General features: G+C 40.6%; 1 protein-coding gene and 1 pseudogene across 10 annotated transcripts in view; both read right to left on the bottom strand.

Annotated features, from left to right (window-relative positions):
- The window catches only part of SYTL4 (synaptotagmin like 4), a 161847-nt gene that overhangs the window by 113363 nt on the left and 22268 nt on the right, over window positions 1–26216 (bottom strand). For all 10 annotated transcript variants that reach the window (XR_009560731.1, XR_009560732.1, XM_060292502.2 and 7 more), the window contains one exon: window positions 13005–13174. The gene's annotated coding sequence lies outside the window, so the exon portion shown is untranslated. The remainder of the gene's footprint in view (window positions 1–13004; window positions 13175–26216) is intronic.
- On the bottom strand, window positions 4676–8508 carry LOC115843973 (uncharacterized; annotated as a pseudogene).

Here is a 26216-nt window from a genome sequence, read left to right as displayed (position 1 = left end):
TTCTTCTTTTTCTTCCCCCTCCTTTGCCCGGGTAATTTTGAAGTCCTTTAATTTCACTGATTCTTTCTTCTGACTGGTCAAATCTACTGCTTAATATCTCTAGTGAAGTTTTCAGTTAAGTAATTGTATTGTTTAGTTCCCCAATTTTATTTGTTGTTTCTTCATAATTTCTAACTCTTTGTTGTTATTCTATTTACTTCATGCGTTTTTTCCTGATTTCGTTTTAGCTATCTATCCATGCTCTCATTTAATTTGTTGAGCATCCTTATGGCAGTATTTTTTAAATAAATTTATTTTATTTATTTATTTTTGGCTGCATTGGGTCTTTGTTGCTGCGCATGGGCTTTCTCTAGTTGTGGCGAGCGGGGGCTACTCTTCGTTGTGGTGTGTGGGCTTCTCATTGCGGTGGCTTCTCTTGTTGCAGAGCACAGGCTCTAGGCACGTGGGCTTCAGTAGTTGTAGCACGCGGGCTCAGTAGTTGTGGTTCATGGGCTCTAGAGCGCAGGCTCAGTAGTTGTGGTGCATGGGCTTAGTTGCTCCATCGCATGTGGGATCTTCCCTGGCCAGAGCTCGAACCCATCTCCCCTGCATTGGTAGGTGGATTCTTTACAACTGTGTCACCAGGGAAGCCCGTTATGGCAGTTTAAAAAATATATATTTGTCTGGAAACTCATATATCTCTGTTTCTTTAGGGTTACTTTCAGGATGTTTAATTTGTTCTTTTGATTGGACCATGTTTCCCTGTTTCTTTGTATACCTTGTTATGTCCCATTAGGACTTTGGCGTTTGAAAAATCAGCCACCTCTCCCAGTCTTTGTGATCTGGTTTTGCACATGGAAGACTTTCCTCAATCACCCAGGTAGAGATTCAGGAGACCTTCTAAAACTTTTTGGGGGATACATTTTCTCTGGGCTTGTGTGTGTAATCTAATTGAAATTTGACGGGTTTTACTCACAAGCACCACCTGGTGTCAATATATGGTACTGCAGCCTCTTTGGTAGTATACTAAGCCACTGTGCTGGAGCGACATCTAGCGTCTGTTTGTGGTATTGCACGTTGATCTCTTGTTCTCGAAGTCTCCCAACCTGGTATCCTTTTCTTGTCAGAGCTTAGATTCAGGCAAGATAAAAACCAGTCTCTTGGTAGCCCCCTCAAAAGTCAGAACATTGGATATGTTCTACTCTTCTCTTTCTCTCCCCAGGGAGATGTAGGGAGTTGGGAGTTTTCTCCGAATAATGCCTGTGCTGGGAGGAGGGGCTCTAGTGAGTGTGCACCATGAATTTCTCTACCAGTCTTTGAATCATAAAATATTTGGTCCTTTGTGACTGGCTTCTTTCACATAGCATAATGTTGTTAAGGTTCATCCATGTTGTGTCATGTGCTGATATACTTCACTGCTTTTAACATTTGAATAATATTGCATTATATGGATATGTCACATTTTGTTTATATATTCATCAGTTGATGGACATTAGGTTGTTACCACTTTGGGGCTACTATCAGTAATGCTGCTACGAACATTCATGTACAAGTTTTTGTGTGAACACGTTTTCAATTCTCTTGGGTATATACCTACAAGTGGAATTCCTCTATGTTAACTCTATGCTTAACCTTTTGAGGTTTTGTTTTATACAGAGGCTACACCATTTTCCATCCCTACCAGCAATGTATGAGGATTCTAATTTCTTCATATCCTCATCAACATTTCTCACTGTCTTTTTTATTATAGCCATACTGATGTGTGTGAAGTGGAACCTCAATGTTGTTTTGATTTGTATTTCTCTAATGACTGAGGATGTTGAGCAATTTTCAAGTGCTTATTGGCCATTTATCTATCTTCTTTGGAGAAAAATGTCTACTCAAATCCGTTGTCCATTTTTAAATTGGCTCATGTCTTTTTACTTTGAGTTGTAAGAACTCTTACACTCATGTAAGAGTTCATATATTCTGGATACTAGACTCATCAAATATATGACGCAAATATTTTCTCCCTTTTGTGAATTTATTTTTCACTTTATTGATAGTGTCATTTGAAGCAACTTTTTAAAATTTTTGAAGTATACTTTATCTCTATTTCCTTTTGTTGCTTTTCAGTATCATATATTTTTTTTAATGGCCTAATCTGAATACAGGAAGATGTACACCTATGCTTTCTTGTCATAATTTTATAGTTCTAGCTCTTACATATAGGTCTCTGATACACTTTGAGTTAATTTTTACATATGGTATGAGACAGGGGTCCAGTTGTTCCAGCAAGATTTGTTGACAAAACTGGTTTTTTCCATTGAATTGTCTTAGTACACTTATTGAATGTCAAATGACCATAGGTGTACTGATTTATTTCTGGACTCTCAATTTTATTTCATTAATCTATATACCTATCTTCATGCCGGTATCACACTGCTCTAATTACTGTAGCTTTGTAGTAAGTCATGAAATAGGGAAATGTGAGCCCTTTGACTTTGTTGCTCTTTTTCCAAGATTCTTTTGGCTATTCTGGGTCCCTTGAATTTTCATATGAATTTTAAGTTTAGATTATTAATGTTGGAGAAAGAAAAGCAGCTGGAATTTGGATTGGGATTGAATAGAATTTGTAGATTATTCTGGAAAGTATTATCATTTTAACAACGTTAAGCCCTCTAATCCATAAACATGGAATGTCTTTCCATTTATTTAATTTCATTCAACGATATTCTGTAATTTTCAGTATACAAGACATGCATTTCTTTGGTTAAATTTATTGCTAAGTATTTTATTCTTTTTGATGTTATTCTAAGTAAAGATATTAATTTATTTTTGGACTGTTAATTGCTAGAGTATAGAATATAACTGATTTTTTACACTGACGTTTCCTGAAATGTTTCTGAATTCATTTATTAGTTCTAATTGTGTGTGGGAGTGTATATAAGAAATACTATATATATATATATTTCTACTTCTTTCCATCCAATCTGGACATTTTTATTTCTGTTTGTTTCAGCTTTAATGAGGTATAATTCACAAATAAAAATTATATATATTTAAGGCATACAATTTGATGTTTATATATATACACACACACATTGTGAAATTATCACCACAATCAAGCTAATTAACATATCCATCATCTAATATAATTACTTTTTTATGTGTGTGGTGAGAACACCTCTTAGCAAATTTCAAGTTTACAATACAGTATTGCTAACTATAGTCTTCATGCCGTACATTAGTTCTCTAAGACTTATTTATCTTGCATAATTGAAACTTTGTACCCTTTTCCCATCTCCCTATTTCCCCCTTACCCTAGCCCCTGGCAACCACCATACTATTCTCTGCTTCTATGACTTTGACTATTTTAGGTTCCATATTGCATTAGACAGGGTTCTTCAGAGAAACAGAATCAATAACATGGATATAGACATAGATATAAATAAGAGGAGACTTATAGGAATTGACCAACGTGATTAAGGAGGCCAAGAAATCCCAAGATCTGCCACTGCTACCTGGAGAACCAGGAAAGGTCATGGTGTAATTCAGTCTGAGTCCAAAGGCCTGACATTTGGGGGACTGATGGTGTAAGTTCCAGTCTGAGTCTATAAAGGCCCAAGAACTAGGAATGCCTGTGTACAAGGGTAGGAGAAGATGGATGTCCAAGGTCAAGTAAAGAGAGTAAATCTGCCCTTCTCCTGCCTGGTTGTTCTATTCAGGCTTTCAATGGATTGGATGATGTCCAACCACATTAGTGAGGGTGATCCTCTTTACTCAATCTACCAATTCAAATGTTAATCTCTTCTGGGAACACCCTGTTAAAAAAGAAACAATAGGCATCAAATGGAGTCACTTGTGCTAAGCCCCACATCAGCAAACCAAGACTTAATACCTAATCTAATTGCAATTTCAGCCTCTCCCAAGAATGTGACCTGTAACAAGTCATTCTGGAATTACCTGGTCAGCACTAGTGAGGTAATCCACTCGACAGACCATTTTTGTCCCCCATAGGAAGGTGATTTTGCCTGAGACAGTCCACTCTTGGCTAGAAACTTCCTTTTCCTGTCCCCTTCTGTCTATAAAAGCCTTCCATTTTGTGCAGCTCCTCAGAGCTCCTTTCTGTTTGCTAGATGAGATGCTGCTTGATTCATGAATCTTTGAAAAAGCACAATTAGATCTTCTGATTTACTCAGTTGAATTTTATTTTTTAACAACCCTCACAGACATACCCAGAAATAATGTTTCATCAGCTTTCTGGACAGCCCTTAGCCCAATCATGTTGACACATAAAATTAACCACCATAACTTCACCCCTTGTCAGCTTGGTACCCATACATATCTGCTTAAACCATACTGGATCTCCAAATAAAGACAATAACAAGACAATAACCATACTGGATCTCCAAATAAAGACAATAACAACTGACATGATATAGCTATCCTACAAACAACTGAAAATGCACTAATCCCTTCCCCAGAAGAGGAGGAAGGGCACTTGAGTGATGCTTACTCTTCTCCTGATATCCTATAACTTAAATACTATGATGTAAAATTAGCAATACTCAATTACTGATGTAAAGTCAATACAGCTTATCTTATATGATAAAAGAACAAGAAAGGAAATAAAACAAAAATATTTACTTAGTTTATGTATATATACACACACAAACATATGTATAACAAAATAAGGAGGAAATACTCATGACAATTATAGTCCTCATTTCTGTAACTGGTGGTGTGGTTGTAGCTGGTATTTATAATTACCTTCTTCTACTACACATCCTGTATTCCCTTTGCCTTCAGCAAGCACCTCAGCTGGTCATTGTTCTTTAGCTGGCAGAGTAACCCTAACTTTCATTCCTGAAGGGTCTGGCCCATTAGTAGTCTTGCTTGGATTCGTTTGTTGTAGCTTTCCATTGACTTTGACCACAAGGCATGGTAATACTAAGAGATGCCCTAAGGCATCTCCTGTATTCCAGACACACTCTTCCTCACTTCCACCATGTAGTAGTAGTCCAATTTCTCCTTGATAGTCAGGATCAATCACCCCAGATAACACCATAACTCCTTTTTTTGCCTGTTGATTCAGAGCCCAAAGTGGCAGGGTGGCAGTCTTAATTTCCAGTTCAATGGAATCATTGTCATGTCTCCTGATAGAAGCTTTCCTCCCTCTGACACTAAAACCTCTAGGCCAGCAGAAAATAAAGTCATGAAAACAGGAAGCTAGTGGGTCACTACGGATAATAGTGACTGGTGCACTTTCATTTCCACCTGCTTGATTTCTGGACCTGTAAATCCTGGCTACTTGAGAAACAGCACCATATACAGCTTTCTGGAGAAACTTGCCCCAGCCCTGCAAGGTACTGCCACCTAGCTGGTGCTGTAACTAAATCTTCAAAAGGTCATACCACTGTTCTATTAAGCAAGCTGCTTTAGGATGGTGGGAGACATGGTAAGACCAGTGAATTCCATGAGCTTGGGCCCACTGTCACACTTCTTTTATTGAAAAGGGTTGTTCTTGATCAGAAGCAATGCTCTGTGAAATATCATGACGGGGATAAGACATTCTATTAAGTCCACAGATGGTAGTTTTGGAAAAAGCATTGAATGCAGGGAAGGCAAATCCATATCCAGAGTAAGTGTCTATTCCAATAAGGACAAACACTGCCCCTTCCATGATGGGAGCAGTCCAATGCAATCAACCTGCCACCAGCTAGCTAGCTGATCATGCTAGGGAATGGTGCCATATCAGAGGCTCAGTGTTGGTTTCCACTGCTGGCAGATTGGGCACTCAGCAGTGGCTGTAGCCAGGTCAGCCTTGGTGAATGGAAGTCCATGTTGCTGAGCCCAGGTATAACCACCATCCCTGCCACCATGGCCACTTTGTTCATGAACCCATTGGGCAATGACAGGGGTGGCTAGCAAAAGAGGCTGAATGGTACCGACAGAATGGGTCATCCTATCCACTTGATTATTAAAATCTTCCTCTTCTGAGGTCACCTTTTGGTGAGCATTCACATGGGACACAAATATTTTCACGTCTTTTTCCCACTGAGAGAAGTCTATCTACATACCTCTTCCCTAAATTTCTTTGTCACCAATTTTTAAATCATGTTCCTTCCAAGTCCCAGACCATCCATCCAAACCGTTGGCCACAGCCCATGAATTGGTATATAATCACACATCTGGTCATTTTTCCTTCCAAGCAAAGTCAACAACCAGGTGCACTGCCTGAAGTTCTGCCCACCAAGAGGACTCCCCTTCACCACTGTCCTTCAGGGATGTCCCAGAGAGGCGCTGTAATGCTGCAGCTGTCCACTTCCAGATGGTGCCTGCATATCTTGTAAAACCATCTGTAAACCAGGCCCAAGTCTTTTCTTTCTCTGTCAACTGATTGTAGGAACTCCCAATGAGGCTACAAGTACAGGCTGGGAAAGAGAAGGCAGTGTAGCAGGAGTGGGGACCATAGGCATTTGGGCCACTTCTTCAGGTAATTTACCTGTGCATTTAGGGCCTACCCAGGCTTGATCATATATATACTACTTTCATTTGATGACGGAGTGTTGCTGTGCATGCCCAACTTTATGGCTTGGTGGGTCAGATAACACCCAGTTCATGAGGGGCAGCTCAGGTTTGATGGTAACTTTGTTGCCCATGGTCAAGTGTTTAGTCTCTAAGGCCCAGTTGGAAGCCAAGAACTGATTCGCAAAAGAGTAGTTATCTACAGATGAGGGCAGGGCATTGCTCCAAAATCCTAAGGGTCTATGCTGTAATTCATCCCACAGGGGCTTGCCAAAGGCTCCGAACACTAACTTGATCTGACACTGCCACTTCCAACACCACTGGATCTGCTGGATCATGTAGCCCAAGTGGCATAACAGCTTGCACAAAAGCCCAAACCTGTTTCAGAGCCTTCTCTTGTTCTGGATCTTACTCAAAACTATCAACTTTTCAGGTCACTCAGTAAATGGGCTAGAATAACACACCCAAATGAAGAATATGTTGCCACCAAATCCAAAGAGACCAGTTAAGCATCGTGCTTCTTTCTTGGTTGTAGGAGGGGCCAAATACAACAACCTATCCTTCACCTTAGAAGAGATGTCTCAACATGCCCCATACCACTGGATCCCCAGAAATTTCACTGAGGTAGAAGGCCTCTGAATTTTAGTTGGGTTTATTTCCCACCCTCTGACATGCAACTGTTTCACCAATAAGTCTAGATTAGTTGCTACTTCTCACTCACTAGGTCCAATCAGAATAATGTCATCAATGTAATGGATCATTGTGATACCTCGTGAAAGGGAAAGGCAATCAAGATTTCTGTGAACTAAGTTAAGACAGAACTGGAGAGTTGATATACTTCCGATGTAGGACAGTGAAGGTATATTGCTGGCCTTTCCAGCTGAAAGCAAATTGCTTCTGGTGGGCCTTATGGACAGGTATGGAGAAAAAGATTATTTGCCAGATCAACAGCTGCATACCAGGTACCAGATGATGTGTTAATTTGCTCAAGCAATGAAACCACATTTGGTACAGCACCTGCAATTGGAATTACTACCTGGTTAAGGTTGTGATAATCCACTGTCATTCTCCAAGATCCATCTGTCTTCTACATTGGTCAAATAGAGTTTAAGGGGGATGTGGTGGAAATCACCACCCCTGCATCTTCCAAGTCCTTGATGGTAGCACTAATCTCTGAAATCCCTCCAGGAATGTGGTATTATTTTTTATTATTATTTTTGTAGGTAGAGGAAGTTCCAATGGCTTCCATTTGGCCTTTCCCACCATAACAGCCCACACTCAACAGATCAGGGAACCAATGTGGGGATTCTTCCAGCTGCTATATATATCTATTCCAATTATGCATTCTGGAATGAAGGAAATAACCACAGGATGGATTTGGGGAGCTACTACACTCACTGTGAGGTACACCTAAGCTAAAACTTCATTGATTACCTGACCTTAATAAGCCCCTACTCTGACTGGAGGGCCACCGTGGTGCTTCAGGTCTCCTAGAATCAGTTCTAGTTCAGATCCAGTGGCCAGTAGTCCCTGAAAGGTCTGATTATTTCCTTTTTCTCAATGTACAGTTACTCTGGTAAAAGGCTGCAGGTCCCTTTGGGAGAAATATTAACAGTATAAATTTTCACTAGTGTACTGGGATCCTTCTTCAAGGGGACCCAACCCCCCCTTCATTCAAGGGGTTCTAAGTCTACAAACTGTCTTAAGTCTTGGAATTGATCAAGGGGCTGTGACTCTCTGTTTTTATGATTTGAGTTAGATTTTTGTTCACTTGATCTAGAACTTTTCTGCTTATACAGATCAAGTGAAAATCTAGTAGGCTTCCTATTTATTTCACTTTTTAGAACACTAACTAGCCAGCACCATAAGTCTGCATGAATCAGACTATTCTGACTGCTGCTTTGTCTCTGCTGTCCATTATGGTAACCACACTCACCTTCCCTTTGGTGATTGAATGCTGCCACTTGGCCCCTGCCACGCCAGGATCAAATTACTCCTACTGCATTTAGGTTTTTCCATTGAGTGGCTGCAGTTCCCACGGTAACGTCTCACTTACAGAGATGAGCAATCACGGAGATCTTCAAGGATGCTAGGACTCCACTCACCAAATTATTTCTCAAAGTATTGCTGAAAGGTATGTCTTCTAGACCAGCGGTCCCCAACCTTTTTGGCACCAGGGACCAGTTTTGTGGAAGACAATTTTTCCACGGATAGGGTTGGGGGGGGATGGTTCAGGTGGTTATGTGAGCGATGGAGAGCCGCAGATAAAGCTCTGCTTGCCCGCCTGCCGCTCACCTCCTTCTGTGTGGCCTGGTTCCTAATGGGCTGCGGACAGATACTGGTCCAAGGCCTGGAGGTTGGGGACCCCTGTTCTAGACACTCCCAGTATGGATGAGTAGGTCTTAAATGACAAATCCACTCTAACATTCCAATCTTTCTAAATCTCTGAACCCCTTCCTCTACATTAAACCAAAGGAGGTCAGGCATTTCCAATTCACATACCGTGGGAAATTTTTTGTCCATGTTTCAGTCAGATAACCAACCAACCAATTAGAGGCCTTTCTAACTTCGTCAGCTACATTAAATGCAGGATCTCTGCTTAGTGAGCTGTTAGAGGAGGTAACTGAGAGGATGTGAGCACTGGTTGACCCATGACCTGGCCCAGGAAATCAGAGGCTCCTTACCCGCCTCTGCTGACCTTGGGATGTATGTTCTGTTCATGTGTTGCTGAGACTATCTGGACTGTGTATGTGACTGACCTCCATTAAGGGAGGTTGATGCGGAAAACTACTCATCTTGCGACCACCCAAGACAAGCCTCATATATAGGTTCCTTTGTTTATTAAAACCACAATCTACCAATCTGGAGTGCTCTGCCTCTTTCTTTGGTCTCTCCTTGCCTTCTGTTAAATGGGGGCTAGTTTTGAATATCACCCAGGGAACTCCCAAGAATTGCAAACCAAGAATTGCAAACCAACAATTGGCAAGCCAGCCAGAAGACGGAAGAAATGGGTCTTGGGAAAGAGGCATCAATAGGGGAAATCCTGAGTTGGCCATTGACCTCTTTGTGGGCAGGGGTGGTACATAGTTAGATGTCTGTGGACTGCTGCATGACTACAGGGACATCCCAAAAATGCTGGCTGGTTTAATGTGTTTGTTTGAGGAACTACACACAGTGCACTGCAGCAAAGAAAGGAAACAAATGGCTGCAACTGTGGGTTGGTCTCTACTGTTGGCACTTCATCTGGCCACTGATGCCCAACTAGAAGCTGAAGCTCAAGTTAGACAGCTGGAAGAAGAGCTGAGGGTAGAGAAGGATGTGTGATTGTTCACTGCTCTGCTAGCTTTGGGGCAGAGCAGGATAATAAGTTGAAGACAATAGCATGCCTGTTTTGAAGAGCTAGGAGGGCACAAGCTGCTGCAGATTAAGGTGTGAGACAAAGGCTGAGACACTAAGACGTGGAATCCCTGGGAAAGTGAGGAGAACAAAGGGGAGAGTGTTGTGGTTATTGACAATGAAACAAGACGTAGCTGTACACCATCTGACCCCTAATACAAATGAAAAATTTAAATAGTAATTACCCAGATTTCTGATAATAGAGAAATATACCCCAAAACTCCTAAGAGAAAAACTTGCATTCTTTCTCTTCCCATTGAAGTTGTAAGTCTTACAATGTCTTTGAAATGTAAATACCCCAGGAGCTAACTAAAACACTGCCCAGGATTGCTCGAGACTGGAGGGGGGAAAAAGGTGGCAGAAGAGGCTTTTTAAAACACATACTGCTATAGAAGCTCCCTTGCCCAAAATCAGTCCACAGCCTCTATATGATTATTGGTCAAGGGCAAATACAAATCTTAAGTCTTCTCCACAAATATTAGTAAAAAGCTTTATCCATTTGAGTGGCTAATCTTAACTTGTTCTGTCTGCCAGTCACATTTGGATTCAACTATTATTTATAAACTAGTGAGTTTTGTATTGCTGTACCTGATTCATGGCTAAAATTTTGAAATGAAAGTTATATGGTCTCTGTTTGTATCTGTCTGTATGCTTTTGTATGTCTATTTTTACCTGTTATATATGATATATTTCTACATCCGAATGATATTGCCAAAATTAATTTATAAAAGAGCTCTATTTAACTGGTGAAGAAAAAAAGCTTTAACATCAATAGTGTACTTAGGTAAAACTAAAATTTAATTTTCTTTCATCTTTGAGAAGAACAAAGTTTCCTTGAACTATTGGTTTGTTCTTGATAAGATTATGAAAAGTTTTTCTTTACCTTTTAAGTAATCTACCTAGAAAACAAAGATTCTGTGTTTTATCAAAATAATTTTTTGCGCTTCATGTTGTCTTTATCAGTTCTTTCATTACTTAAGAAAACTGAGTCTTCTCTGTTAAAAGAGCTAAGATTTTTTATGACTATGGAACTTTCTGATTTTGCCTTCAAAGTCCTTAACTGACACTTTGGCTAAATAGATAACTAACTATTATTTCACAGTGACCTATAATACTATTTAAGCAAGTCTTTTAAAACCTTTTTTGATATTTTTGACAAACTTCCCCCAAATCAAATTCTAAATGAAGTCTTTTTGACTTCAAACTAACTTTGGGATTTTCCAGAGGGTCCCTGGAACATCTGAAAGATTTGTCCTCTCTCCTGATAAAAGAGAGATATTAGGGACTTCCCTGGTGGCGCAGTGGTTAAGAATCCGTCTGCCAATGCAGGGGATACAGGTTTGAGCCCTGGTCCGGGAAGATCCCACATGCTGCAGAGCAACTAAGCCCGTGCGTCACAACTACTGAGCCTGCGCTCTAGAGCGCATGAGCCACAACTACTGAAGCCCACGTGCCTAGAGCCTTTGTTCTGCAACAAGAGAAGCCACCGCAATGAGAAGCCTGCGCACTGCAACAAAGAGCAGCCCCTGATCGCAGCAACTAGAGGACGCCCGCGTGCAGCAACAAAGACCCAATGCAGCCAAAAATAAAAAGAGAGAGAGAGAGAGAGAGAGATTAAGCTAATTAGACTTATTTGATGTGTTAAATTTGATATGTTAAATTACTCTACTGACCACAGTAGAGACCAGCCCACTGCAGAAGCCATTTGTTTTCTTTGTTTGCCACAGTGCACTGTGTGTAGTTTCTAAACAAGCATGTCAAACCAGCCAGCATTTTCAGGAGGTCCCTGTACTCAAGCAGTGATCCACAAGCATCTAACATATGGTCCACCCCTGGCCACAGAGAAGTCGTGACCAACTCAAGGTACCTCTTTTCCCCCACAGATGCCTCTTTACCAAGACTCATTTCTCAGGTCTCCTGGCCGGCTCATCAACTGTTGGTTCAAAAACTGGCCCCCATACACAGAGGGCAAGGAGACACTGAAGAAAGAGATAGAGCATTCCAAATTGGTAGGTAGCAGTTCTAATAAGCAACAAAACTTATATACAAGGCTTGTCTTGGGCAGCTGAAAGATGAGTAAATCTCTGCACCAGTCCACCAGAATCTTAAAAGTTTATATAGAGGCATTAACTAGGTTCAGTCACATACACAGTCCAGATGGCCTCAACAACACATTGCTCTTTCAAGGCTGCATCCTTGAAAATGGCTTCTAGTGTTGGAACAGTGAATAGAATGTACATTCCAAGGACAGGGGAAGAGGTGAGTAGCCTCTGATTGCCCAGGTCCAGCCATGGGTCAACCAGTGGTCACGTCCTCTCAATGACCTCCATCAACAATAATTCTAGTTATTTTAAAAATGATGTTACAGAAATAACCAAATTCCCTTGTCAACTGCATTACAATAAACTCTCATCAGATCTTTAACCATGGCCATTTTAAAGTCTTTTGTCATTTACAGACAGTTATTTTTTTACTGATGCTTTTGCAAAAGTATTCCTGCAAAAGTGCTTCATATTCAAGGAGATTCATGGAAAAGACTGACATATACAGGCTTCTGATAAAGAAGATTATACCACTGAACTGAATAAAAATTCACAGAACTCTAAGGAAAAAAAGGATGAATTTATAAAACTGCTAACCAAAGATCAAGATCAACAAGAATTAATTATATTAGACTAAATGAACTGATGAGGATGATTATAATTTTTATGCGTTTTTGTTTGAAACACTGTTGGTTCTTTTATGCTTTGTTTTTCCGTATTTAAGATAATCTTTATCTCTTTTCTCAAGTTATTAGCAATTTGCTAACATATACCTTTGTAAACAAAGATGAAACGTTTATCTTTTTCTCCCTACCTGATCCCTCCAGGATTCAGAAACTCTTGGTGAGTAATCTTATTTTATGGCAACATACTTATTTGCATAAGTTCAATAAGAATCTGTTTTCATTGAAACAGGACACAATTGGAAACTTGGTTATATTATCAAGGCTTTGATTGGAATGTCATATTTTAAAATGTGCATAGAATCAGATATGATCAGACAGCTTTAATGAACAGCATATTAAGAACTTCCCTTCCCATGAACAGTTGGGTTGAGAATATGTTCTATCAACTCACCTCTGTTATTGCTCAAACTCCTATTTTGACTAAGTTGCATGCCTGTATGCAGCAGAGGAGCACCCTGTCCATCAGCCCACTGTCTCTGGAAATGCAGGTGCTACTAGGCCTGTGGAACATGTAGATCCTTCAAATGTCTCTGCCCTTATTCCTATGGCGGCCCCTGGGTCCTGTAGAGAGGTAATAGAAGAAATTCCCATTAATGCCTGGTGTACAGATGGATCTAGTCAGGGCAACCCGCCCACATGCATTTCAGTAGCTATTCAGCCCAAACTGACACCATCTGGATGGAAACAAGAATGAACCATAGCAGCCTATGTGCTGAACTCAAAAATGTAGCTGGTGATCACTCATGAGCCCTGGCTATTAGCCCTTTGTACTGACAGTTGGGCTGTTCCAAAGGGTTTAACCTTATGTCTTGGATAATGGGAAACCAAGGGATGAATAATCACAAATAAGCCCTCATGGAGTCAGGATGTGTAGAAAGACATTTAAGTTCATCTGCAAGAGACTGAGGCAGTCCTCACTGTCTTCCACAGCAGACTGGGTGCATATAAAGAGTGGCCACTGTAGCACTCGGGTGTGATGATGTATTACCAAGGATGCCAGATTGCCCTTGGAATACAGTGACTTGGCTAATGCAGCAACAACATGTCCTGTTTGTTCTAAACAACAGCCAAGGCAACTGCCAAAGGAGTCTGGGGCCATCCACAAGAGTTCCCAATTGGTGAGGCATTGGCACATTGATTATATTAGCCTCCTCTATCTCACTGAAGGTGCTAAATACACTTTGGTTTGTGTGAACACTGTATCTGGCCTAACCCAAGCTTTCCATTGTTGCCATGCAAACTAGGCTGCCACCATTAGGAGACTAGAGAAGCTGAGTACCATGTACAGATACCTTCATAGAATAGACAGTAACTGGGGGTTCACATTTCAAATGTCATGGTATGCAAGACTGGCAAAAGTACATGACATTCAGTGGAGGTTCCATCTTCCCTATAGCCCACAAGCAGCAGTGTTGGTAGAAAGGAAAAATGGAATATTAAACAGCAGATTAAATTACTAACAGGTAAAATGATCTTGGCTTAATGGACTAAAATATGGTCCCAGGCTTTATTACATTTGAAAGATCAAACAGTAGGACCTGTTTCCCCATATGCCAGACTGGTTAATACACCCAACACCGTGAAGGTATAAAAAGGTATGGAAGTCGTGGAAGACAACTATTGTTCGACTCTCATCATGGATCAACATGCTATGCTGCTGAGAACACCAAGCCCCATCACGCCTAGGGAAAGTGTTATCTACTGAAATTTGCAATGTTGCAAATCCCAATCATCCCACCAGGATGGGTGAGTTACTTTGCACCTCTGGATGAAGGAGAACTACTCAATCTCCACTGGGATCCTACCGTCCTACTGCAAGTCAGACCTACTGAAGCACAACATACCTAGAATGGAACATGCACCATTGAAAGAGGGGAGAAGGTGGAAGTCCTGGTCAGCATATCCCACCCGCTGTCTATCTCCTCATGCCTGACAGTGCTGCCTCCCCTGGCAACATGTATAGTATGCACAACCAGGTCAGATTCCTAAAGCTGCAGTCATGTTAACATCTACATATCAGACAACAAGTGTTATTCCTATATGAGAAGACTTCCCCATAGAAGTTCCTGCTAAATATCTGTCTTTCCAACCTTAGACTTCTGCTGTCCCTGTCCTGTGGTGTCCAGTCACTGGGTGGGCACAGTTTCCACCGCCAGGGTCATTTGGCCATTGTCTTTATTCCTAACATTAGCCTAGAGAACATTATAGCACACATAGAATCCCTTACTAGATTCACCAAACAAGACTTAAACGATAGCCAGCAAAGCCCTTCTTTACTGAACACTGACAAATATCTAAAGAGAAAAACCATCCTCTAAAATAGGATGGACTTGGACAGTATTACTGCCTCACAAGGAGGCACCTATGCCACTACCCAAACAGAATGTTCTATGTTCATACCTGATGAGTCTACTAATGTATCATCTTTATTAAATCACATGAGGACACAAGTGAATGCCCTGAGTGATCCAATCTCACTAGGGCACTTAGTAAATCAATGTTTTGGATCATGGGGTTCTTGGTGGGAAAAAAATTGTTACTTATATTGAGAATCATTATCTTTATCTGTGTTTTCTCTTGCATGTGCTTATACTGTTGCTGAGGCAACTACCTCCAATGTAGCCAGAGAGCTACCAATTGAGCCACATCCATGGTATTAAAACTCTTTGCTGATTACTTAGAGACACTGCAGAAGAGGAGGATGTATAAGATTGTAAGAGCTGGTCACCAGGGATGGAGTATTAGAGGAGGTTATTGAGAGGACTTGACCTCCAGTTGACCTGCAAGCTGGACCTGGGCAATCGATGGCTGCTTACCCATTCCCCTGTCCTTGGAATGTACATTCTGCTCACCATTCCCACACTATGAGCTGTTTCAAGGATGCAGCCTTGAGAAAGTAACGTATTGTTGAGACAATCTGGACTGTGCACATGACTAAACTTTTAAGATGCTGGCTGGTGGGTGCAGAGATCCACTTGTCTTGTGACTACCCAAGATAAACCTCATATGTAAGTTCCCTTGCTTATTAAAACTGCCACCTACCAATCTGGAGTGGTCTCTTTCTTGGGTCTCTCCTTGTACTCCAAGTATGGGGGCCAGTTTCAATCACCCAGGGACTCCCAAGGTTGCAAACCAACATGAGCCCATATCAGTAAATTCGGCCTGATCCAACTTAATGTTCCTTCCACCATTACCCTACATTCTTAGTATACATTCGTACAATTTCCCCAGATTTCTGCTTATATAAATTAGAAAACTCAATTAGTTCATTTGGAGTGTAGTGCACTCCCTCATGGATCACACTTTGTACCTCATCTTTAGAGGCCTGCTGGGACCTGAGTATAGTTATAGGTCTAGAAGCAGAGAAGGGTGATGGGAGTGGACCCTGAGGGGTCTCACCATGATCTTGTATGGCAACTGCCTAAAGGGAGGCAATTACCATTTCTTCAAGCAATGCTATGTTAATCCCCATAGACAGGTGGAGAGGACCATACCACTGTAGGAGGGGAAACTGGGAGTGGAGATGCTGCTGCCGGTAGGGGTAAGGAGGCCACTTCTTCTATAGTTGGGAAAGACACTTTTCCTGGGGCTGAGGATATCAACTCAGCTAGGGGTAAGGAGGTCGATTCCACTGAAGATGGGGAGGCCGCTTCCACTGGGGGTGGGGAGACCTCTTCCACTGGCAAAGAAGATTTATCAGTATTTAGGGGCTCAATGTCTCCAGCTTCATCAGCGTCTTCCCACACATTTCCATCCCAATTTGCAGGATCCCATTATTTTGTAATCAATGCCTTCACTTTAACAGTAGACACTCTGCAAGGCTGAGTTAAATTTGTGTTGTAACTCAGCCAATTACAAGGTGAAGTGCTGTGTTTGACTTTCAGCAATTTTAGCTCTGCTTCTACAGGAGATAAGACTCTTATTCAAGGCACACAGAGAAGCTCTTAAGTCATTTACATGACACTCGAGCTAGGTATTCAAATCCCTGAGCTTATCCTTTTCTTATACCACTTTGTCCAGCAACATTAGAAGCAACCAACCACATCATTTAATTCATTAATCTTCAAAAAACGTTGAAAAGTATCATTCACTGAGTCACTTAGCCTCTTGCTTCTTATAAGTGGTTGATTAGGAGTATATATTTTGTGTATCTCTATAAACAGTTCCCATCATGGACTATTAATGTTCTCTTTACTACTGGAAATAGAGTCATCAGTGTCTTTAAATCTGATCACATTAGAAGGCCAATTCCAGAAACAACAGAACCAAATTATTTAGGTCTATTACCCATTTTGAGTTAATTTTTGTGAAGGGTGTAAGTTCTGTGTCTACATTCATTATTTTGATAATTCTCTTCAGTGGTATGTGTTCCTTTCTTTTTAGTTTTTGTGTATCTATCGTAGGTTTTTAATTTGTGGTTACCATGGGGTACATATATATTGAATACTACTACATATACTTCTTTTAAACTGGTAGTCATTTAAGTTCAAACACATTCTAAAAGATCTACATTTTTTACTCCCCTCCCCACATTGTTTTTGATGTCATATTTTATATCTTCATGCTTCTCCCTTTACTGTTTATTGCAGTTATAGTTGCTTTTACAACTTTTTGTCTTTTAATCTACATGCTGGCTTCTTTAAATGATCTTCAATTCTTACTATATATTTGCTTTCCCTAGTGGGATTTTCCTTTTCTTATAGATTCTTCTCTCCCATTTAGAGAAGACCCTTCAACATTTCTTTTAGGGTATGTTTAGTATTGCTGAATTCTTTTAGCTTTCGCTTGTTTGAGAAGTTCTCCTCCTATTCTAAACAATGAGCTTGCTGAGTAGAGTATCCTAGGTTGCAGGTTTTTCCCTCAGCACTTTGAATATATCATGCCACTTCCTTCTGGCCTGCAAAGTTTCTGCAGAGATATTAACTGGTAGTTTTATGGGGATTCCCTTGTATATGACTCTTTTTCTCTTGCTGCCTTTAAAATTCTTTTGCCATTTTATTTTATTTATTTATTTTTGGCTGTGTTGGGTCTTCATTTCTGTGCGAGGGCTTTCTCTAGTTGCGGCAAGTGGGGGCCACTCTTCATCGCAGTGCGTGGGCCTCTCACTGTCGCGGCCTCTCTTGTTGTGGAGCACAAGCTCCAGACGCGCAGGCTCAGTAGTTGTGGCTCACGGGCTTAGTTGCTCCGCGACATGTGGGATCTTCCCAGACCAGGGCTCAAACCCGTGTCCCCTGCATTTGCAGGCAGACTCTCAACCACTGTGCCACCAGGGAAGCCCCTCTTTTGCCATTTTAATTGTGGTATGTCTTGGTGTGGGATCTGTTTGGGTTCATCTTGTATGGGACCCTCTGTGCTTGCTATACCTCAATATCTATTTTCTGTCTTCAGGTTTGGGAAGTTTTTAGTGATAATTTCCTCAAATACATTTTTGATCCCCTTCTTCCTCTCTCTTCTCCTTCCGGGACCCCAATAATGTGTTTGTATTCTTAATGTTATCTCAAAAGATCTCTTAAACTGTTCTTTTTTTAACTTGTTTTTGTTTGACTTTCTTCTTGGATGATTTCCATTATTCTAACTTCCAGATCACTTACGTGCTCTTCTGCTTCATTTAGTCTGCTATTCATTCCTTCTAGGGTGTTTTTTGTTATTGAATTCCTCATTTCTGATTGGGTCTTTTTTATATATTCTAGTTCCTTGTTAAAATTCTGTGTTCACCTTTCTCCTAATTCAATTAACATTCTTACTACAGTTTGCTATAAATTCTTTATCTGGTAAATTGTTTTCCATTATTTGCTTTTTCAGGGTTTTCTCTGCCTTTTCCTTTTGCTTAACTTTCTCTGCCTCTATGAGTTTAGGTGAAACAGTTACCTACTGTGGTCTTAAAGGGGTGTCCTTACATGGGAGCATCCTTATGCAGGCTACGTGTGCCCAGTGCCTTCGGTGGGAGAGCTGGATTTGACGTGGATGCAAGTCACGTCTTTCCTCAGGGTGTGCTGGCAGCTATCGCCTTGGTAGGAGGTGGGGCTGGAGATGGAGGTGCTAGTGCTGGAGCCAGGTGTGAGGTAGGGTTTCCCCTCTGCTCAGTGGCCATCACTGCCCTATCAGGGACAGGGTCTGCTCCCAAGTTGCTGGAGCAGAAGTCCTGAGGGTCAGGCCCAAGCTGGCTCTGTTCCCTTAAGTGTGTGCTTTCCCCTCTGCCAGCATTGAGACCCTTGACCCAGAGGAGGAGGAGTGCTGAAGCAAGGGGGTCCCCCTAGTGCTTTCAGTTTCACCACAAACAATGGTCCAAGCTGTCTCTGATGCACTACCTGTGCAGGTATCCACATTGTTTCCCTCACTCTGCTCACATGGAGTATTGGGTCCAAGTCCCCTTTGTCCCTCACAGCCAATCACTCCCCCTAGCCTTTGCCAACAGCCAATCACTCCCCCTAGCCTTTGCCACCCCTGCCCTATTGTGGAGCCACACCACAGGGCAGGGAGTCCCATTTGGACTCTCAGCATGCATCTGGGGGTGAGCTGTGGTGGACTGGCCACTGTCAGAGTTCTGGGCTGCTTCTGATGTGCTGCTTGAGTAAGCGCCAACAATGGCCACTGCCGTCCCACCCAAACGTTGCCCTGGGACTGAGTCACTTCTGCATCCTTCTGAGCTTTCTCCCAGACCATGGCAGCCCTAAATCCAGTCCTGTGCCGCAATGTGGAGTAAGCGAGGGCTGGAGCATTCACATGGCTCAGGCTGGGGCACTTGCTGAGGCAGTAGCAGGAAACTGGCAGCCACTTGAAGAGTCCTTACTCTGGCCTCTCCGCCCTGCCTCAGGGGCAAGCCAGCACATATGCATGCCTCAGGAGTGGAGTCCAGGCTTCCCTAGCCCTCCTGTTAGTTCCAATGGTCCCAATCAGTCAAGGGTGATCATCTCCCCTGAGCAGGACCCCAGGACTGGGGCATCCAATCTGTGACTTGACCCACTCACTTTCCAGGGTGAATCTCCACCCATGGAGTCTCCCTTTTCCCCTGAGTCCCCTCCCAGGGACACTGGTTCTGACCTGATCACTTCTCTTCCCTTCCTATCTGATTATGTGTGGATCTTTCTTACAGCCCTGGTTGCGCATGAGTCTTTCTAGCAGTTTCTAGTTTTCAGTGAGAACTGTTCCACATGTAAATGTATTTTTGATGTGTTTGTGTGGGGAGGCGAGTTCCATGTTCTCCTGCTCCGCCATCTTGATCAATCCCTCAATGTATTTTTTTTTAATTTTATTTATTTATTTTAGCTGTGTTGTGTCTTTGTTGCTGCGCACAGGCTTTCTTTAGTTGTGGCGAGCGGGGGCTACTCTTCCTTGCGGTGTGCAGGCTTCACATTGTGGTGGCTTCTCTTGTTGTGGAGCATGGGCTCTAGGCACGTGGGCTTCAGTAGTTGTGGTGACCAGGCCCGGTTGCTCCGCAGCATGTGGGATCTTCCTAGACCAGGGCTTGAACCTGAGTCCCCTTTGTTGACAGGCGGACTCCCAACCACTGTGCCACCAGGGAAGCCCTCTCAATGTGGTTTTGATTTGCATTTCTTTAGGGACTGTTTATACTGACCATCTTTCCATATCGTTATTGGTCATTTGCAAATCTCCTTTGGCGAATATTCAATCTTTGCCCATTTTCAAATGGACTGTCTTTTAATTATTGAGTTGCAAGAATTTTATTTTTATTTTATTTTATTTTAATTTTGTGGTACACGGGCCTCTCACTGCTGTGGCCTCTCCCGTTGCGGAGCACAGGCTCCGGATGCGCAGGCTCAGCGGCCATGGCTCACGGGCCCAGCCACTCCGTGGCATGTGGGATCTTCCCGGACCAGGGCACAAACCCGTGTCCCCTGCATTGGCAGGCGGACTCTCAACCATGGCGCCACCAGGGAAGCCCAAGAATTTTATTTTTGATATAAATCCCTCATCAGATATATGATTTAAATATATTTTCTCCTATTTTGTGGGTTGTCTTTTCACCTTATTCATAGTGTCCTTTGAATCCCAAAAGTTTTTCATTTTGAGAAGTCCAATTTATGTATTCTATTCTTTTGTCATTTATGCTTTTGGTGTCATGTGTAGGAAACCATTGCATAATCCAGTCATGAAGACTTCTTTATACTTTTCTTCCCTTATATTAAGGTCTATGATCCATTGTGAGTTAACATTTGTGCATTGCCTGATGTAAGGATCCCAATTCATTCTTTTGCATGTGGATATACAGTAACTCCAGCACCATTAGTTAGAAAGACTGTTCCTTCCCCACTGAATTGTCTTGGCACTACTGATGAATTTCAATAGATCATAAATGTTAAGGGTTATTTTTCTGGACTCTCATTGAATTCCATTGATGTGTATGTCTATCCTTATATAAATACTGCAGTACCATACTATCTTGATTACCGTAGTTTTACAGTAAATTTTGAAATTGGAAAGTGTGAATTCTCCAACTTTGTTCTTTTTCAAGATTGTTGGTTATTCTGGGTTCTTTGTATTTCCATATGAATTTAACATTTGCTTTCCAGTTTATGCCATAAAACAGATGGGATTTTTATAGGAATTCCATTGAATCTATAGATGAATTTGGAGAGCACAGCCATCTTAAAAATCTTAAATATTCCAATCTATGTACATGGGATGTCATTCATTGATGTAGATATTACCTAACTTCTTTCAAGTATGTCTTATACTTTTTAATAGACTTTATTTTTCAAAGCAGTTTTAGGTTCAAGTAAAATTGAGTAGAAGATACAGAGACTTCCTATATACCCCTTGCTCCCGCACATGAATAGCCTTTCCAAATAAAAACATCCTCCATGAGAGTGGTACATCTGTTACAACTGATGAACCTACATGGACAAATTATTATCATCCAGAGTCCATAGTTTACATTAGAGTTAAATTTTAATGTACATTCCATGGGTTTAGACAAATGTATAATGTCATGTATCTACCATTATGGAATCATACAGAGTTGTTTCAATGCACTAAAAATCCTCTGTACTCTGCCCATTCACCCCTCTTCCTCCATAATCCCTGATAACAACTGATCTTTTTACTGTTTTCATAGTTTTGCCTTTTCCAGAATGTCACAAAATTGGAATCATATAGTATGTGACCTTTTCAGATGGACTTCATTCACATAGTAATACACATTTAAGTTTCCTCCATGACTTTTCATGGCTTGATAGCTCTTTTTTTTTTAGCACATTTTAGGAATATTTAGTGATATTCCATTGTCTGGATGTACCACATTTTATTTATCCATTCTCCTACCGAAGGACATCTTTGTTGTTTCCAAGTTTGGGCAATTAAGAATAAACCTGATATACAGCCAAGACATGGAAGCGACCTAAATGTCCATCAACAGATGAATGGATAAAGAAGATATGGTGTGTATGTATGTATCTGTGTGTGTGTGTGTGTGTGTGTGTGTGTGTATACATATATCACACACACACACACACACATGATAGTATATTACTCAGCCATAAAAGAGAATAAAATAATGCCATTTGCAGCAACATGGATGGACCTAGAGATTAACATGTTAAGTGAAGTCAGACAGAGAAAGGCAAATATCATATGATATCACTTATATGTGGAATCTTAAAAAAATATACAAATGAACTTATTTACAAAACAGAAATAGACTCTTGGACATAGAAAGAAACTTATGGTTACCAAGTGCGAAAGGATGGGGGAGGGACAAATTAGGAGTTTGGGATTAACAGATTAACACTACTACATATAAAATAGATAAACAATAAGGATCTACTGTATGGCACAGGGAACTAAAATCAGTATCTTTTAATAACCTATAATGGAAAGGAAATTGAAAAGAATACATATGTATGTGTGTTTATATATATATGAATCACTTTGCTGAACACCTAATACTACATTGTAAATCAACTACCCTTCAATAAAAAGTTGTTTGCTTTGAAAAAAAAGAATAAAGCTGATATAAACATCCAAGTGCAAGTTTTTATGTGGACATAAGCTTTCAACTCCTTTAGATAAATACCAAGGAGCATGATTGCTGGATCATATGGTAAGAGTATGTTTACTTTTGTAAGAAACTGCCAAATTGCCTTCTAAAGTGGCTGTACCACTTTGCATTCCCACCAGCAATGAATGAGAGTTTTTGTTCCTCCACATCGCTGCTAGCATTTGGTGTTGTCAGTGTCCTGGATTTTGGTCATTCTAATAGGTATATAGTGGTATCTCACTTTTGTTTCAGTTTTCATTTCCCTTATGATATATGATGTGGAATACTTTTTCATATGCTTAATTTCTACCTATATATCTTCTCTGGTAGGGATCCGCTAGGGCTTCTTGGCCATGTTTTAACTGTAGTATTTTCTTATTGTTGAGTTTTAAGAGTTCTTTGCATATTTTAATAACAGTCCCTTTATTAGGTATGTCTTCTACAAATATTATCTCCAAGGCAGTGGTTTGTCTTTTCATTTTCTTGACAGTCTTTTGTACAGCAGAAAATTTTAAGTTTAATTAAGTTCAGTTTATCAATCCATTTTTTCATAGACTGTGCCTTTGGTGTTGCATCTAAAAAACCACTGCCAATAATCTCCAAAATTTATAAGCAGCTCATGCAGCTCAATAACAAAAAAACAAACAACCCAATCCAAAAATGGGCAGAAGACCTAAATAGACATTTCTCCAAAGAAGATATACAGATTGCCAACAAACACATGAAAGAATGCTCAACATCATTAATCATTAGAGAAATGCAAATCAAAACTACAATGAGATATCATCTCACACCGGTCAGAATGGCCATCATCAAAAAATCTACAAACAATAAATGCTGGAGACGGTGTGGAGAAAAGGGAACACTCTTGCACTGCTGGTGGGAATGTGAATTGGTACAGCCACTATGGAGAACAGTACGGAGGTTCCTTAAAAAACTACAAATAGAACTACCATATGACCCAGCAATCCCACTACTAGGCATATACCCTGAGAAAACCATAGTTCAAAAGGAGTCATGTACCAAAATGTTCATTACAGCTCTATTTACAATAGCCAGGACATGGAAACAACCTAAGTGTCCATCTTCAGATGAATGGATAAAGAAGATATGGCACATATATACAATGGAATATTACTCAGCCATAAAAAGCAACGAAATTGAGCTATTTGTAATGAGGTGGATGGACCTAGATTCTGTCATACAGAGTGAAGTCAGTCAGAAAGAGAAAGACAAATACCGTATGCTAACACATATATATGGAATTTAAGAAAAAAAATGTCATGAAGAACCTAGGGGTAAGACAGGAATAAAGACACAGACTTACTAGAGAATGGACTTGAGGATAGGGGAGGGGGAAGGGTAAGCTGTGACAAAGCGAGAGAGAGAGGCATGGACATATATACACTACCAAACGTAAGGTAGATAGCTAGTGGGAAACAGACGCATAGCACAGGGAGATCAGCTCGGTGCTTTGTGACCTCCTGGAGGGGTGGGATAGGGTGGGTGGAAGGGAGGGAGACGCAACAGGGAAGAGATATGGGAACATATGTATATGTATATAACTGATTGACTTTGTTATAAAGCAGAAACTAACACACCATTGTAAAGCAATCATACTCCAATAAAGATGTATAAAAAAAATACACTGCCAAAGTCATCTAGATTTTCTCCGATGTTATATTCTCAAAGTTTTACACTTTTTTACATTTAGGTCTCTAATCTATTTTGAGTTCTTTTTGTGAAGGGTATAAAGTTTGCATCTAGATTCTTTTTTTTTTTTTTTGCATATGGATGCTCAGTGATTTCAACACCATTTGTTGAAAAAACTATTTTTGGTCCATTGTGCTGTCTTTGCTCTTTTGTTAAACTGCATGGTACTGGAATAAAAATAGACACAGAGACCAGTGGAACAGAATAGAGAGCTCATAATTAAACCCTTGCATATACAGTCAACTAATATTTGATAAGGAAGCCAGAAACATCCAGTAGGGAAAGGATAGTCCCTTCAACAAATGCTGTCAGGAAAACTGGATAACCACATGCGGAAAAATGAAATTGGACCCCTATCTTACGCCACTTACAAAAATTAACTTGAAATGGATCAAAGACTTAAACATAAGACCTAAAACCATAAGCGTCCTAGAAGAAAACACAGGGAAGAAGCTCCCTGACATTGGTCTTGGCAATGCTTTTTTTGATGTGGCACCAAAAGCACAAGCAACAAAAGTGAAAATCAACAAGTGGGACTACATTAAACTAAAAAGCTTCTGCACAGCAAAAGAAACGATCAACAAAATGAAAAGGCAACTTACAGAATGGGAAAAAATATTTGCAAACCATGTATCAGATAAGGGAGTAATATCAAAAAAATATAAAGAACTTATGTAATACATACAACTCAATGATTTAAAAAATCCATAAATGGGCATGAGAACTAAATAGACATTTTTTCAAAAAAGAAACCCAAATGGACAACAGCCACATGAAAAGATGCTCAACATCACTAAGCATCAGAGAAAAGTAAATCAAAGCTACAATGAGATATCACCTCACACCTGTAAGACTAGAAGTCATCAAGAAGACAAGAGATAACAAGTGTTGGCAAGGACGTGGAGAAAAGGGAACCCTTGTGCAATGCTGGTGGGATTTGTAAGCTGGTTCAGCCACTATGGAGAAAAGTATGGAGATTCCTCAGAAAATTAAAATTAGAACTAACATATTATCCAGCAATTCCACTTCTCAGTATATATCCAAAGGAATGAAAGCTGGTTAACAAGAGATATATGAACTCCTATGCTTACTGCATCATTATTTACAATAGCCAAGATATGGAAACAAACTGATTTTCCATCAATGGATGAAAGGATAAAGAAGATGTGATATGTATAGATGCAATGGAATACTACTCAGCCATGAAAAAAGGAAATTCTGCTCTTTGCAACAACATGGATGGACCTTAAGGACATCATGCTAAGTGAGGTAAGTCAAACAGAGAAAGACAAATAATCTATGATACCTCTTATACGTGGAATCTAAAAAACCCAAACTCATAGTAGCAGAAAATAAAATGGGCTTTACCAGGCGTTGGGGGATAGGAGAATGGGAGAGATGTCATTTAAGAGTAAATACTTTCAAATAGATAAATAATTCCTAGAGACCTATACACAGTACAGTGATTATAGACAACAAAACTGTATTAAACATTAAATTTGCTAAGGAACTAATCTTTTTTTTTTTTTTTTTGCAGCACACAGGCCTCTCACTGCTGTGGCCTCTCCCGCCGCGGAGCACAGGCTCTGGACGCGCAGGCTCAGCGGCCATGGCTCACGGGCCCAGCTGCTCCGCAGCATATGGGATCCTCCCGGACCGGGGCACGAACCCGTGTCCCCTGCATCGGCAGGCGGACTCTCAAGGACTGCACCACCAGGGAAGTCCAGGAACTAATCTTAATTGTTCCCAATATTAGAAGAAATGATAACTATGTGATGCAATAGAGGTGTTAATGGTACAATGGCAATCATACTGCAAAATAAATGTATCAAATCAATATAATGTACACGTTAAACTTACAGTGTTATATGTCAAATACAACTCAATAAAAAA

This window comes from Globicephala melas, chromosome X (genome assembly GCF_963455315.2).
Source record: "Globicephala melas chromosome X, mGloMel1.2, whole genome shotgun sequence".
Classification (NCBI taxonomy): domain Eukaryota; kingdom Metazoa; phylum Chordata; class Mammalia; order Artiodactyla; family Delphinidae; genus Globicephala; species Globicephala melas.
The sequence above is the reverse complement of the archived record's forward strand: the minus strand, read 5'-3'. Positions and strand labels throughout refer to the sequence as shown.